This window comes from Tupaia chinensis, unplaced genomic scaffold, assembly GCF_000334495.1.
Source record: "Tupaia chinensis unplaced genomic scaffold, TupChi_1.0 Scaffold000423_1, whole genome shotgun sequence".
Taxonomy (NCBI): domain Eukaryota; kingdom Metazoa; phylum Chordata; class Mammalia; order Scandentia; family Tupaiidae; genus Tupaia; species Tupaia belangeri.
Window position 1 is genome coordinate 6869693 of NW_006159928.1, and position 16864 is coordinate 6886556.

A 16864-nucleotide genomic window follows, 5' to 3' on the forward strand; every position below is an offset into this window, starting at 1 on the left:
GGAGAGTGGGAGATGGCAGAGGGTAAGAGATAGGGAATCAAGGATGGGGGGAAAAAAGCAAAACATACAGAAAACAAGAAATGAAAGATTATTTGCTGACAATAACATGTTTGTTGATCTGCTTGATTGAGACAATATACAGTGTACTCTGGATGGAAAATCTCATTTTGTATGCTGTAATAATGTACAGTGAATGAATGCAAATAAATTGAAATAAAAAAAAAATGTGAAGACACGAAATCCTTGTGTCAAACTCTGAAAATGCCAAGCATTTGCCTCCGCCTGGGTCCTGACTGCAGCTGGCGCTCCACTGCTATCGCCCCTGGAGGCAGACTGTTCAGTATCCTTCACTGTAAAAGGGATAGGACGATGGGACTATTTCACAGCACTCTCCACTAGAATTAAAGACACAGCAATGCTAAGGGATTAGAAGGACGAGTGCCCCAGGAATATCGGAACATCGGGCCATGAGCCATGGTGGGAGCAGCAGAGCTGGCAGCAGAAAGGAAGTCCATGACCACCCGTTGTTCAAACCAGGCTTTCAGAGATTCCAAGTAGTAGCAAATTACCTCATTACTGTCTTGGCCCAAAGCTTGAAAGCTGGCCACCACCTCCCTGAACTCATTCAACAGTGAGCAATCACCCCAAACAATAAACACACAGAAAAGGTACAAATTTAACACGACACTGTATCTCTTTTTATTTTTATTTTATTCGGTGTATATGATTTTGTCTTATGAAATATGCCAAAGAGTCAAAAGAGTGTACATAACAGGTGTGCATGTTTTAAGTAAAAGATAATCATGTATCCATCCCACAGTTCACACGATGGGATGAAACCAGCCTTTGAAGTCCTGCAAATTTCTGTGATTCTAGGCCACCCTCCACCCTCCCCCCACCTACCACACAGGTAACCATCAATTTTATTTTTTTCCAAGTTTTTCTTTCTTTTTTTTTTTTTTTTGAGAGGTTTTCGCTATAGAGCGTGTGCGCTCGCCAGACAGACAGAGAGAGACAGAGAGATAGAAAGCGAGAAATCACCCCCCAGGGGGGATGGCCATGCCGCAATCCCTTCTCCTCCATTCTCCTCTTAGGATCTTGGGCACGCACACAAACGCGCCCGGCGTGAGTTTAAGCCACTGGATCCGGGACATGAACTGCGGTCAACTACGTGGGAGTCCAGCGACATAGCCATTACACTAACTGCTGGTCCCTCCAAGTTTTTCTATTTATTTTTTTTAATGGCCATAGGGTACATACACTCTCCAGAGAGACAAAGCAAGAGGGAGAAAGCACACCCAATAGGGCATGGTCGTGCCATTTCTCCATCCTGTCGGGGTTTGAGGCTTGCATGCACTCATGCTCTGTGTCATGTATATGCCCAATATGTACAGGGAGACCCAAGGGTGCAAACCCAGGACCCTCCCATGTGAATCCAGCTGTGTTACTACTGCATCACCAGCACACCCATTAGGGCATGGTCGTGCCACAATCCCTTCTCCATTTCTCCCTCCTGTCGGGGTTTGAGGCTTGCATGTACTCATGCTCTGTGTCATGTATATGCCCAATATGTACAGGGAGACCCAAGGGTGCAAACCCAGGACCCTCCCATGTGAATCCAGCTGTGTTACTACTGCATCACCACCTGGCTCTCCATAACTGAACATTTCTTTAAGAAGACTACTGTGTGTGTCTGTATGTGTGGGAGTGTGTGAGAGAAGAGGAGAGAGAGACTACACATCCACACCCATGTGTAAGCAGAAAAGAGTGAGGCTGAGGCTCTCAGAGGCCTGCTGAAGGGAAGGCCACAGATCCTCCATCTCAGAGAAGAGGCTGCAGCCTCGTGGAGGGATGTTTGCCCTAGCTGCTGGCAGCTCTTGACAGAATCTGCTTTGGGATGAATAATGTTCCTCTGATTTAGCTAGGAATCTCAAGGAAGCGAATCACGATCCTGTCTACCCTGCTGACCTAGATGGAAGGATGCCACTGGGATGTCGGCCAGGTCTTCCAGGTGGACTGAAGGGGAAGGAGGGTGAGGGACTGAGTACATCAAGACTGGCGTGAGGGAAATGCATCGCCACACACAGAGGGCTAACACCAGTAACCTGGGTCCAAAATCTGGCCAGTTTCCAAGCTGTGTATCTCAGAACCTGGAGGATTAGAAGAGCATATGGTAAAGTTAGACAGAAATAGGGTGTCACACATCTTGGGGTACCTGGAGCAGCCCCGGTTTCCATGTTTTGTGTTGCAGTTGTTAAGACTTCCAGACGTGTCCTGACGAACTTCCAGACATTTCCTGACGAATATAACAACTCGCACAGTCACTGACTTAGACACAATGATCGAGGTTCTGCCGCTGACTTGCACTGTGACCACAGACAAGTTCTTCCACCTCTCTGAGCTTCCTTTTCCACACCTGCCATGCAGGGTTGTGGTAAAGATTACACGAGGCAATGGGTGTGAGGTGCCTCAGAAAGAGGATTCAGAGTTCTCCATCTTATCTTTGCTGCTGTTATAGTAGCAGTCAGAACTTCCTTCAAGCAATGATGGTAATCTGTGAACGTCTGAGACAGCAGAGGCTGGAAAGCTGCATTTTCTCCAACTTACCCAAATTTGCTTTTCTTCTTCCCAGGATAAAAGGAATACTTAATTGTCTGGCCTTTCCTTCAGGGTTATACTGCAAATGCAGATGCTAACCACATTTGAAATGCGAACTAGCCATCAGTTAAACAGGATTGAATTGAAATGCCTCAGTCTGTACTTTGGGGGGGAGGGGTTTGATTAACAAATCCTGAAACAATATTCAGAATTTTTAGGACAACCATACAATCTGGTCCCTGTGTCTTGTGCTGGTGTCATTATTAATAGCATTCTCTTTCTATCTCAGCACTGTCTCCATTTGGACAATAAGTTTATATGATTACCCTAAATAGGATCTGTGTAAGCCCATCTTCACAGGAGGAGCCTTGGCTAGAACAAAAGCAAATTTCTTTAATTGGAGAATGGGTAAATAAAACGCCCGTGACCCAGGCTGCTTAAGACCAGAGTGGGGGGGGTCTTAGCTTGAGGACCCTGTTGGGGATGCTTGCCCCTCTCTCTCTCTCTCTCTCTGTCTCTTCATCTCTCTCTCTCATAGAAGAAATAATAATAATTAAAAAAAAGCTTCAGACATGGAAAAAGAGAGGGTTATGTAAGAGTATCCTCTGGGCCTAAAACACATGTGTGTCTGTTGATGTACAACAGTGTTCCCAACTCTACAACTCATTGTGGTGGCCTCAAACCCAAATGATGTCAATGTCCATCAACCATAAAATAAGGAACTAGGGGACCAGCAGGTGGCGTGGTGGTTAAGGCGTTGGACACTCCCACATGGCCGACCAGGGTTCGAGTCCTGAATCTGGTGGCTTGGCTTTCTTACTTCCTCTCTCTCTCATTCTCACCCTCTGTCTCTCTCTGGTCAAACTAAAAAATAAATGAATGAATAAATAAAATAAAATAAATACTTAAAAAAATATGAAAAACTATGGTGAAGGCATATAACAGAAATGCTATCCGCTAAGCACACAAATCACTGCCTTGAATCAATCTCATGATCAAAATGTTAAAGGAAGAAAGAAAAAAAGTACAGTATAATTTAAATTATATAAGGTAAAAAATAGGCCAAAATAGCATACAGTGCTTGAAATGGCGGTTCCTTTTGCAGAAGAGGTAAAGGATCCTGACTAGAAAGGGCCCTGAGGTTTGCTTCTGGGATGTTGATAATATTCCATTTCTTGATCTGGATGGTTCTTACAGAGGTGGAGACTGTGATCATTCATCAAACAATGCCCTTAATGATGTATGCACTTTTTTTTCTTTCTTTTTTTTTTGCAGAGGTTTTTGCTATAGGGTGCGTGCGCTCACCAGAAAGACAGAGAGAGACAGAGAGACAGAAAGTGAGAAATCACCGCCGCCCCCCCCGGGGGGGGGGGTGATGGCCACACTGCAATCCCTTCTCCTCCAGTCTCCTCTCGGGATCTTGGGCACACACACGCGCCCGGTGTGAGTTTAAGCCACTGGGTCCAGGACTCGAACCGTGACCAACTACATGGGAGTCCAGTGACATAGCCATTACGCTAACTGCTGGTTCCATGATGTACGCACTTTTTTGTATGTATGCTACAGTTGAAGAAAAAGGTCTACTTAAAAGAAATCTAGAATTACACCTGGTTATAGTTAACTATTATTCTATTTAGGCCAAAGTTATCTTCACTGTTAAATGATCTTTATCTGATGAGTGGTACTTATGTGACAAGAACTTCATATAAATTCAGTTGACCCTTGAACAAGACAGGGATTGGGGTGCCAACTCCTCACACAATCAAAAATCCACATATAAATGTAAATTCCCCTTAAACTTACCTACTAATAGCCTACTGTTAACCGGAAGCCTTATGAATAACATAGTCAATTAACACATAATTTGTATGTTTTATGTCTTACAATAAAGTAACCTAGAGAAAATGTTAAGAGAAAAATCATAAGGGGGGCCAGCAGGTAGTGTGGTGGTTTAAGTGCTGGACTCCTACATGGTCAATTGTGGTTCAAATCTCAGACTAGGTGGTTTGAAAAAAAATTATGCCAGGCTTGTGTGCATATGTGCCCCAAATACAAAAACCCCAAGAGGAGAATGGAAGAAAAGGGACTGCAGTATATAGTATAAATGATTTCTCATTTTATAAAAGAAAGAAAGATCGTAAGAAAGACAAAATACATTTACAGTATTGTATCTTCCAATATATCTATTTTTTAATCTGCACAGAAGTAGACCCACATAGTTCAAATCTGTGTTGTTGAGGGTCAAGTGTGATGAACCATGCTCAGCACATAAGTAAGCATTCGAAAGTGTTAGTTGTTTGCATTAGTGGTATTCCATCTGTACCTGACCTCCTCATATTTGGGATTTTTCTCCATTCATATTCTTTTAAACCAGGTGAGCACTTGAAATGGACAAGTTCTTCCTCATAGGAAGTTTGGAGACAGGCATGCATACATCTCTTCTGGTTGACAATCCATCTACCAAGAGCTTAGAAAATTTGTACCTAGAAGATTCATTCTAGAAATCTATCCTACAAAAAATAAATAAATAACGGAAGGGAGGGAGAAAGAAACCTGTCTGTCTGTCTATCTCTCTGTCTATCTATCCATCCATCCATCCATCCATCCATCCATCCATCCTACAGACAAGAGACAGGTAGAAAGATTTATGCAGGGGTCAGCCAGTGGTATGGTTAAGATGGCTGGATCTCATTTGACCAATTATGCAGCTCAAGTCCCAGGACTGGTGGCTTGAAAAACAGGTCCAGGCATTTGTGTATGCATGGCCAAAATACCAGGAGTAAAATGGAAGAGAAGGGATTACAGCGTGGCCAACCCCCGTGAATGGTGTTTTCTCTCTTTCTTTCTTTCCATCTCTGTGTCTCTCCAGTGAGCCCAGACATCCTATCGCAAACTAGGAAAAAAACCCATGTGCTGCCATGCTGTCACGTATATGCCACTGCAGGCATTACCTGTAGAAGTAAAAAAACTGGAAAGGATTTATTACATCAGGAAATGGTTAAATAAAATAATGAAGAGAACTTCTAATGATATGAAAACGCTGAATATAAAAGCAAGAGGCATAACTGTACTGATTTTTAAAATAATAGCAAATATTTGCAGAAAAGATACGAAACTAAATCAAAGTATAAACTAAATATACCTGGGCAGTACTATTACAAGAATTTTAAATCTTTTTTTCTTATACATTCCTATTTTTTTAAATATTCCTAAGCACATACTATTTTTTATAATGAGAAATATAAATGGTAAAGAATGTGTGTCCTCTTCTCTTAAGTCTCTGTTGTCAAAGTGACAGCAAGCTGCAATCCATCACAGTTTAAGGACACTGCACACTGGAATGTGACTGAGGAAGGTGACTGACAGGTTGGCAAAGGGCTTCAAAAATAAACCCCAAGAGGAATGGCTGAAGAAATGGGATGTGTACCTCGAGGAAGACTAGTTAACAAGACAGCTGTCTTGGAACATGTGTCCTGTGGAAGAGGGATTACACTTGTTCTACAAGGCTCCACACATCAGATCCGAGATCAATGAATCAAAGTTACAAAGGGAAGAGAAGGAAGGATGACTATACCTCGAGAAGTGAGCACGCTGTGTGATCACAATGTAAAGTGGGTTTCTAGTCTGCCCCACAGTAAGGAGACATCCGGTGAATTATCTTAGCATGTGGGCAACGTCCTCACACCATCCCAAGGCTATCCTGCTCACCTCTCAGGCCAGCCTACTCTGTGGACAACCACAGGAGTTGGGATCTCTGATACTCAGAACCAAAAACCGGTCTGGGAATAAGCACCCTGCTCTCTTTTGAATACTCCTTTACCCTTCAGTAAAGTTCTTCAAAATGTACGTATACAGGTCCACTTCCCACCATTTTTTCCACCTCACCATCTTAGTCCAAGTAATCATCCCCTCTCTCCCACCTGATCACTACAATAGTTTCCTCACTGGTTTCTTTATCCTCTTATTTCCATCCCTGCCCCTAGCCCATTCACTACGCAGAAGCTAAGGTAATGATGTTCTTAGGATAAAGTAAAAAATAAACAAAAATTTTAATGATAACCAGACTATGAAAATCAAAGCAAAGACTCCATCTCTAGCCTTAATGGGTCCCTGTCCCCTTGCTTGGTATATACCAACCAAGCGGGCCACCATTTAGGTTCCACACTCATGCTCAACTCTTTCCACCTCAGGACATTTACACATGCTGAAACGTGCTTCATCGCTCCTTGTCTTGACCCGTCTGCAATTCAAATCTGAAGGGTCATTCTATCGTTTTAATCTTTTTTCTTTTCTTTTCTTTTCTTTTTTTTTTTTTTTTTTTTTGAGACAGATTTTTACTATAGGGCATGTGCACTCATCAGAAAGACAGAGAGACAGGGAGATAGAAAGCAAGAAATCACCCCCCAGGGGGGATGACCATGCTGCAATCCCTTCTCCTCCATTCTCCTCTCGGGATCTTGGGCACGCACACACACGTGCCCAGCATGAGTTTAAGCCACTGGGTCTGGGAGACTCAAACCAAGGTCAACTACATGGGAGTCCAACAATACAGGCATTACACTAACTGCTGGTCCCTCTATCGTTTTAATAGTATAATGGATGCCCAATTCCCTAAGGATCTTGTGTGTGGCTTACATGATTTTTTGTGACCTGGCCACGACTAACCCATGTGCCTCCACTGACTCTCATCTCCTGAGTAGGGAAGGGCTCTGAGTGCCTCAAATGCTCCAGCATCACCCTCACCTCCTGGTCTTCATGTATGCTGCTTCTGTGGCCTGGACAAATCTCCTTGTAGCTAATTCCCATCACATTCGGCCTGAATGACGCGGCCTCAGGAAGCCTTCTCTTTTCTCTAAATACCAGGTGAGACATCTCTCTGCTATGTGAGTACAGGTCCATAACTATTCCATAACAGCATTTTTAAAAAATAATTTGGGAACCAGCAGTTAGCGTAATGGCTATGTTGCTGGACTCCCATGTAGTCGACCGCAGTTCGCGTTCCAGACCTGGTGGCTTAAAACTCACGCCGGGCGCGTGTGCATGCGTGCCCAAGATCCTGAGAGGAGAATGGAGGAGAAGGGACTGCGGTGTGACCATCCCCCCTGGGGGGTGATTTCTCGCTTTCTGTCTCTATGTCTCTCTCTGTCTGTCTGGCAAGTGCACGCCCCCTATAGCGAAAACCTCTCCAAAAATAAAAAATAGTTAATTATATCTTCCAGAAGCAGGAGAAAGATAAGTCCTCTAAGAAGGTCCCTGCTTCAGTCAGCTGCAGATCGCGTGGCATGCTCTGGGAGGGCTCTGGACACGAACCCAGCACCCTCCCATTGTGAAGCCTCACAGAGCATCATGTTTTACCACTACGTACCCTCTGGACCCCATCACAATATTTTTTGTATTCAATTGTGTTTGCTGCTATTTGGTAAAAATATATGAGAGCAGAGGTTATATTTCTAGTGCCAGAATTGTTGAGTAAGTGATTTTATTTTTAAAATATAACTTTCTCCCCATGAATGAGCAAATTAAAGCTTAAAAAACAGGAAAATAATAGATCTCAACCCAAAATATTGTAATAACTGGTATTTTCTTCCTTGAATAATGAAGCAAATCTGGAGTTCACGCAATTCCCCTGGCCCAGGCAGAGGTTCACGTGTGATCACTTGGATTTTCACTGGCTGGTAGTGTAATTATTCTTTACCCGCATTTGAATGCCCCGGGGCTACCTTTCGTATGCATACAAAAGGATCGATAGGTACTAAATAGACTGAAACTATGTATGATATTGAATTCATAAAATGGCAGGACATAAAAGAAAAGTAAATCAGGAAAACGCCGGAGGATGTAAGACTAATAAGCAAAAAATAAATCTTCCACAGTGCGCTTTCCCCAAAGGTCTAAAGAGTTCTGTTCATTTGATAAAACTGCTTCATGTAAAAGATCTTGAGCAACACAAAGCCAGAGCCCCGGTCTGGACTTTGGTGTGGATTCAGGGGAGAAGTACAACAATGAAAGGCCTAGGGGACAGCGCTCTGTGCCCCCCACGTCCCTGTTATGCCACCACCCTCTGGGAGACCTGGAGCAAGTCACATGCATTCTCTGCACTGCAGTGTCTTTACCCAAGTGAGCTAGGTTCATTGACGCAGTTTTTCTACTCATTCCCATCCTCTCTTTTCTTGGAAATAGAACCTGAATTTTAGCTGGGCACATTAATGCCCCACTAAAATATTACACTTCTCCCCTTTCCTTGGCAACTAGGTAGCCAGTGAGATCTAAGCAGATCTGATGTGTGGGTCTCCCGGGAAGTCTTGTAAGAAGAAAGCATGCCATTCTGCTCCCACTCCCTGGAGCTCCAGAGGCATGATGGCTGCCCTCTTTCTGAACTGTAAAGACTAGGGCAACATCCAAGGGCCCACTGAGAGGAGTGCTGGAAGAAACGAAGACAGTGAAGAATTTATGGAGACATGATAACTAACTTGACTGACGACTTCCAAACTCCTTTACGCTGGAGAGAAATGAGCTGCCAACCCAGTTCATAAGTTGACGGCTTCAAGACAAAACGTTTCCTTTATATTCAGCCCAACTCAGTCTGGTCCTGGCATTCTTCTCTGGAGTAAGACATTTTATTCTTTCCCCCTTTACAAAGATATCTAGAAATCCTGGGATTTGATATAAGAAAACCTTGGTTTGGGGACCAGCAGTTGGCATAATGGCTATGTGGTTGGACTCCATGTACTTGACTGCGGTTCGAGTCCTGGACCCACTGGCTTATAACTCACGTCAGGTGCAAGTGCATGGATGCCCAAGATCCCGAGAGGAGAATGGAGGAGAAGGGATTGCGGCGTGGCCATCTCCCCCCGGGGGGGTGGTGATTTCTCACTTTCTGTCTCTCTCTGTCACTCTGGTGAGTGCACGGGCCCTATAGCAAAAACCTGTCCAAAAAAAAAAGAAAGAAAACCTGGTTTTCCAGGTGATCTTGGGAAAGTTGCTTTACTCACTTTGAGCCTCAGCCTTTGTTGACAAAACAAAGAATCCTTCCTTCCCTCTTTATTTCCCTGGAAACTTTGTTTAGTTTCATCTAAAGGTTTCTGAGTCAGATACAATTCAAATCGCTTAAAGCTATGTGCACCTGGGTGAACTATTTAATCTCTCTGAGCCTGTTTTCTCATCTTAAAAATTCCTGACTGCACAGGGAATTCTAACGAGTGAATAAGATAGCAAATATGAAGCCCTTAGCATAGAGACTGGCATGTGTGAGCCCAGTAACTTCCTACAAAGCACTAGCTATTAACCTGTCCAAAAAAAAAAAAAAGAAAGAAAACCTGGTTTTCCAGGTGATCTTGGGAAAGTTGCTTTACTCACTTTGAGCCTCAGCCTTTGTTGACAAAACAAAGAATCCTTCCTTCCCTCTTTATTTCCCTGGAAACTTTGTTTAGTTTCATCTAAAGGTTTCTGAGTCAGATACAATTCAAATCGCTTAAAGCTATGTGCACCTGGGTGAACTATTTAATCTCTCTGAGCCTGTTTTCTCATCTTAAAAATTCCTGACTGCACAGGGAATTCTAACGAGTGAATAAGATAGCAAATATGAAGCCCTTAGCATAGAGACTGGCATGTGTGAGCCCAGTAACTTCCTACAAAGCACTAGCTATTGTCACCACCTCCTTCATCTTGGAGTGCTACTACTCACAACAGTAACAACAGCCAACAATGAGTGGGCACTCACTGTGGGTCAGCCTTTGTTCAAGCACCTTTCATGTGTTAAGTCATTTAACTCTCACAACAAGGTGGTAAGTACTATTATTATCCTCTTTCTAAAGGAAGAAACTAAGGTGCAAGATGTCAAGCACCTTTACAAAGTCACACAGCTAGAGAGGGCAGCCAAGCAGCCTGACACCCGGGCCCCTGCTATTGCTGAAGTATACCAGCCACCGCTTGCTTGCTGTCTAGAGGTCATGTCATACATTCCCAAGCAACTCGCAAGCTCCCTCAGAGCACAATCTGCAGCAACCACATCTCAGCGTCCTCCGCGGCAGCTGGCAGGAATCTTACCCACCACAGGCCTTCCAAGCACCTGTAATAACTGGCTGGCAGACAAATAATAACTGAGCCATTTTCCAAAATACCTACCTTATCAGATGACCTTGAGGAAGGCCAACTGACCACTGAACCAAGGTGTGCCTTACGTGAAACATAGAACACCCCTTCCATGGGGAGTGAAACATCCCTCCACTCAAAGCATACCTCAGGGTTTGCAGTCAACTCCCTAAAGGCTTAAAGAACTCAGAACAGTTCTGATCAATGTGTATACGCTTCCTGAGTCTGATCATGTAAGGCCTCTATCAATCATTCGAATTAAAATACCTGCCAGACAGAATGAAATGTGCCAGAGTTTGTTGGTCTATAAAGAGCTACCATTTCCCTCTAGATGCTGATAGGCACCGGCCTCCTAAAACAGAACGATTCATATTATCAGGGACACCATTTAAGTATGTCACTATGCAAATTAAGGATCAGGTGACAGGACATAAACCTCATTAACACGGACACTATTAATTTGAAGTATGTGATCATTCTTAGTGCTGAATTTGAGTTTTCATTATCTATAGAGAAAAATAATATGCAAAATAAATGAATGAATAATATCATTTGATCTATTCTACTCTAACATAGAAATCTATTACGTTGCCAGCAACAGGATATCAGTCACAGATATCATTTTGTGCAATTCTCATTAAAACAGGATTCTGTAGTGTAGGAAGTAACGTCTCCATTTTCAAACAAGTCTGAAGTCTGGAAAATGAAATTACGGTACATCCATACAATGGAATGCTATGCAACAGTAATAAAGCCAGTGAGGTAGATTGGCTGATGAAAGCGTATTAACAAGAATGAAAGCTGAATGGCAAAAGTCAGAGGTAGAACTCTCTTTAAAGAATCTCACTTGTGGGGCCAGTAGGTATAGTTGTTAAGGTGCTGGCTAATGATGGTTCAAGTCCAGGACCTAGTGGCTTGAAAATCACACTGAGCGCAAGTGCACACATATCCAAAATCCCTAATGGAGCCTGGAGGAGAAGGGATTGTAGCATGTCCATACCCCCTGTGGGGTGATTTTTCACTTTCCCGCTCTCTGCCTCTCTCTAGCAAGCGTACATGCCCTATGGCAAAAACCTAAAAAATATAAAATAAAAAAACAAAAAATCTCTTTTGTGGGGCCAGCAGGTGATGCAGTAGTTAAGGCGCTGGATTCCCACAGGGCTGATATGGTTTGAATCTGGGACCTGGTGGCTTGAAAATCATGCTGGGTACATGTGCATGCATGTCCAAAATCCTTCGATGAGACTGAAGGAGAAGAGACTGTGGTGTGTCCATCCCCCGGGGGGTGATTTCTCACTTTCCTTCTCTTTCTCCAGCAAGGGCACATACCCTAAGGGGAGAAAAACTCATTTGTATTAAAAAGAGAGAGAAAAAATGATAATGGTGTGTCTCTCTCTCCATACACACACACACACACACACACACACAAGTGAATGAATATGCAGTAAAATTTTCAATGGAGAAAATATGATGGTCTGGGATGGAAAAGGAACCATTTTCAGTGTAGCTTTAAAATGTGGAAATGTGGAATCCTTTACCATTTTCATGTTATCACACAATATTAAAGCTTATTACAGCTAATGAAGACAGGTTAGTATTATTCATTGATCCATGCTTCATACAGCATATTACATGCAAAGCACATTTTGGAGTATGTTCAAGTTCCTGTATGTGTTTAAAGAAATGCAATTGCAACAATTTTGAAAAATATTCTCTACCCCACAGTTTTCCTTTATGTTCCCTGCTCTGGTCTTCCTCAAGCTGTGCTACACACACACACAGATTCAGAAAAACAGTTCACTGACCCCAGAAACTGAAAGGGAACTGGAATTAAGAAACACTTTGCTGCTGTTACTAAAGAGTTAGCATGGTCAATCTTTTTTTCCAATCACATGCTGATTTGAGAAAGGAAAGTCTATAACCACACAGAGCTAGTTAATTGGCAGTACCGATTAATTTTCCAAGTGATTTTGAGAAGAGTTGGGACTGATTCTTTGGAAAAGGTCTGCACTATGCCTAATAATAACCTCAAAGATGTTGTAACCATTCAGAGTAAACCGTAAGTATCTTCAAGGTTGGTCAACACTGAACTCCCACATGAAGGTTCTTAGGCATACCTGCCAGGTCCAGCTGCTTCCTCCCACGGCTCTCCTCCCTCATTCTCCTCCCTCCTTCCCTGTGAGTGATGGCAAGCTGGGGAATTGCAAGCTACAGTTTTGTTTTCTCAGTGCTGAGAAAGAGAAACAAATTATGTATTTGCCCTGAGTCTGCAGTATGTTGTTTTAGGTTGTTTTGTTGGAGTTTATGCCCTAGTGGCAGCACCCAGGAGGGGAGAGAAAGATAGCTGGTAACTTTAGGGAAAATCTTAACAGATTTGTGGGCATGTCTCTACTCAATGTGTTTTATAAATAAACCCCAGGCAATGGCATTAATTAAACATCTTTTTGAAATGGTTTTAGGAAGAATGATACCCTGGAAACTACCGTCCCAATTTCCTAATAATCCTGAAAGGTGCCATGTATGGAACATTGACTGCACACTGACATTGTGCAAAGTGCTTTATAGGCAAGTAGCGGCTTCATTTTCACAGAGTTCATTTTCACGGCTCTGAAGAGTGCTATTCTTATCCCATTTTGCAGATGAAGAAACTGAGGTTCGCTGAAATGAATTAACCTGTCCAAAGTCATAGGGCTAGCAAAGAGTGGGCTTCAAACCCCGATCTGAGGAACACCAAAACACGGTATCCCATCCGTGCTTAATGAGGTTATCAGCAATAATACGGTATTAGAGAGACAAGGATGGAGCCATTCTCTCTATGGCCCAGAACTGATCCATTATGACTTTCGGTACACAGGCCAGGTGCGGCAAACACACCAGGCTGGCCATTCACAGCCCTGGAATTGTTGCCCCGGTGCTTAAATCTCTGCACCAGAACCTCCTTCAGCTGTAATGCCACGTAGCTACAAGGGCAGGTGTGCAGAAACAATTTTACGCGGATGTAAAATGGGAAAAAGTTGAACCTAAGCCACGGGGTATACAACTGCGCACACAACGTCCACTGGGCTGAGAAAAGCCCTGACAGCTGGCATTAATCAGCAGCCAGCTTCCAATGCAATTGCACCAACGACCTCCAGCGGCCAGGGCTAACCCAGACGGCAGTTCTGGCCATCTTAATTGACCGATCAGCAGCATCTGACAGAGTTCACATGCTCTCCTCGTAAAACCTTCCCTTCACTTGGGTTTCTAAGATAATACTCTCTACAGATGTCCTCTATTTCTGGCTGCTGCTTTGCTACTTCGCTGGCATGTCCCCAGCTCTCTGAGTGCCCCAGCACTTAGTCCTCTTTGTCTATGCTCTCTTAGTGCTTTTCTCCAATTTCATGGATTTATCTATTTATTTATTTTTAAGGCTTTTGCTATAGGGTGCGTGCATTTGCCAGAGAGAGAGACAATGAGAGGCAAAGTGAGAAGTCACCCTGGCAGGGATGGCCATGCAGCAATTCCCTCTCCTCCATTCTCCTGGGATCTGGGGCATGCAATGCACATGTGCTTGGTGTGACTTTCAAGCCGCCAGGTTTGGGACTTTAACTGTGGTCAGCTATGTGGGAGTCCAGGCCCTTCACCACCACGCCACCTGATGACCCCCATTTCATGGATTTAAATGCAGTCGACAGGCTATTGACTCTCCAATGTGCATCTCCGTCTTGGAAATAGACTTTTACATTCAGCAGCTTACTCAGCCTCTCTGCGAGGATGCCTAAGGGGCACCTCAGGCCCTTAGATGAGCTCTTATATCCCCCCAACTCTTATTTCAATAAAGGGCCATTTCTGGGACCAGCAGTTAGCATAATGGCTATGTCGCTGGACTTCCACGTAGTCAACCACAGTTTGAGTCCTAGACCCGGTGGCTTAAACTCACACTGGGCACATGTGCGTGTGTGCCCAAGATCCCAAGAGGAGAATGGAAGAAAAGGGATTATGGCTTGGTCTTTCCCCCGAGGGTGATTTCTCACTTTCTTTCTCTCTGTCTCTCTCTTTCTGGAGAGCATATACGCCCTATAGCAAAAACCTCTCCAAAAAAATGAATAAATAAATACATAAATAAATAAATAAAAATAAAGGGCCATTTCTGCAGACCAGCAGACAGTGTAATGGTTACATCACTGGACTCCCACATCATCAACCACAGTTCAAGTCCTAGACCTGGTGGCTTGAAAGTCACTCCAGGAGCATGTGTGTGCATGCCCAAAACCCCAAAAGGAGAATGGAGTAGAAAGAACTGCAGCATAGACATCCCCCCGGGGGGTGATTTGCTTTTTTTTTCTTGCTGTCTCTGTCTCTCCAGAATGTGCACACATCCTATAGCAAAAATCTCTTTTTTAAAAAAAAGGCCACTTCTGTGAGTGGGCAGTCCATCCTTCTAGGTGCTCAGGTCAAGGGGATTTTTCACTACCATATCACCAAGGGCAAAAACCCAAGTCCTTACACAGCTTACATGTCTTCCTAGGCTCTTGCCCTCCCTTGCCTCCATGATCTCTCTGACCTGATCTCCACCAAGTCCTCTGTGCCCAGGCCCCTCCAGCCATTCCACTCAGGCACCTAGAACACTTCCCCACCCACACAAGGCTCCTACCTTTCTCAGGTGGTTTTCAATGGTTTATAGAATACTACAGCACTCTAAAGAAAGTTAGTGCCAATTCAAAATATATTTCAAAATAGCCAGAAGAGCAGCGGTTGAGCGCTGGCCCTATAGCACAGTGGTTAAGCTCTGTGCATAGAAAGCTGACTACCATCTGAATCCCAGCCCCAGTGGCTTGAAAAACATGCTTTGCATGTGAGTGTGCCCAAAATCCTGACGGAAAGGAGAGAGGAACAAGGACTACAGCATGACTAGGCCCCACTGGGTAGCACTTTCTCTTTGGCAAGCACACGCACTCCCCAGCAATTAAAAAAACAACAACGACAAGGAATAGCAGTTGTTTGATGTTTTTAGATTTTTGCTATAGGGCATGTGCTCTCACCAAGCGGAGAGAGGAAGAGAGATAAAGTGAGAAATCATCCTTCCCCAGAAGGGATGGCCACACCGCAATCCCTTTTCCTTCATTCTCCTCTCAGAATTCTGGGCACGTGTACACACCCTCCTGGCATGTTTCTCAAGCCTCCAAGTCCAGGACTGGAACCCGGAAGCTGGCCATATGGGCTCTGCCTGTCTTAACCAGCATGCCACCTGTTGGCCCAAGGCGCAGATCTCGAACGTATATAACAGAAAATAATGATAAACACTGGAGACGGTGAATATGTGTATTGCCCTGATTTGATCATTACATACGGTATGCATGCTTTGGAAAACCACCCTGTACCCCAAAAAGATGTACAACTATTACACATAAACTGCCAATTACAAGAAAATTATTATTTAAATACAGAGAAAGTTACAGAAAAATCTCCTTTACAGTGAGGTCTCTTCCTGATTAGTCTATCTTAAATTGCAATCTGCCCCTCAAAGCACTCTCCCTCTTCCCTGCTGTATTTTTCACCTTACAATTGCTCCACTGGGTGTACTTCATACTGAATTCACAGACTGAGTTACTGCCTTTGTTCTCCAGTGAGGATGTAAGCTCCAGGGCAAGAAGAGGGTCTGCCTGTCCTGTTCACTGACACAGTTCCAACACTTGGGACAGTACACTGTAGGCATCCTTGGGAGAAATGATCCACCAGCACCCATGCGCTGTGTGGGTACCCCAGCACACACAAAACCCACTGGTCAGTGAAAGACAGGACAGTGATGAACCACCTGCCTCAGACATTAGTTTCTTTTCCTCTTGTCTGAAAACAGTGGTCACTTTTAGATTCAAGAAGTGTATACTGTGAAGTCTCATTTATACGTCACAATCCTAAATAACAACGAGGAAATATAAAGATATCATAATGCTTTTTTTTAAGAGAGATTTTTGCTATAGGGTGCATGTGCTCGTGGAGAAACAGAGAGAGACAGGCAGAAAGCAAGAAATCACGCCCCCACCCCCAACCCCCACAGGGGGCATGGCAGCACTGCGATCCCTTCTTCTCTATTCTCTTCTCAGGATTTTGGCCACACATGCACACGCACCCAGTGTGAGTTTTAAGCTGCTGGGTCTGGGATTCGAACTGTGGTCATCTACATGGGAGTCCAGCT

The 16864-nt window shown here is 43.9% G+C and overlaps 1 protein-coding gene across 4 annotated transcripts in view; it reads right to left on the bottom strand.

The window, feature by feature from the left end:
* Positions 1 to 16864, bottom strand: part of TMCC3 (transmembrane and coiled-coil domain family 3) — a 389672-nt gene that overhangs the window by 227584 nt on the left and 145224 nt on the right. The window lies entirely within an intron of this gene.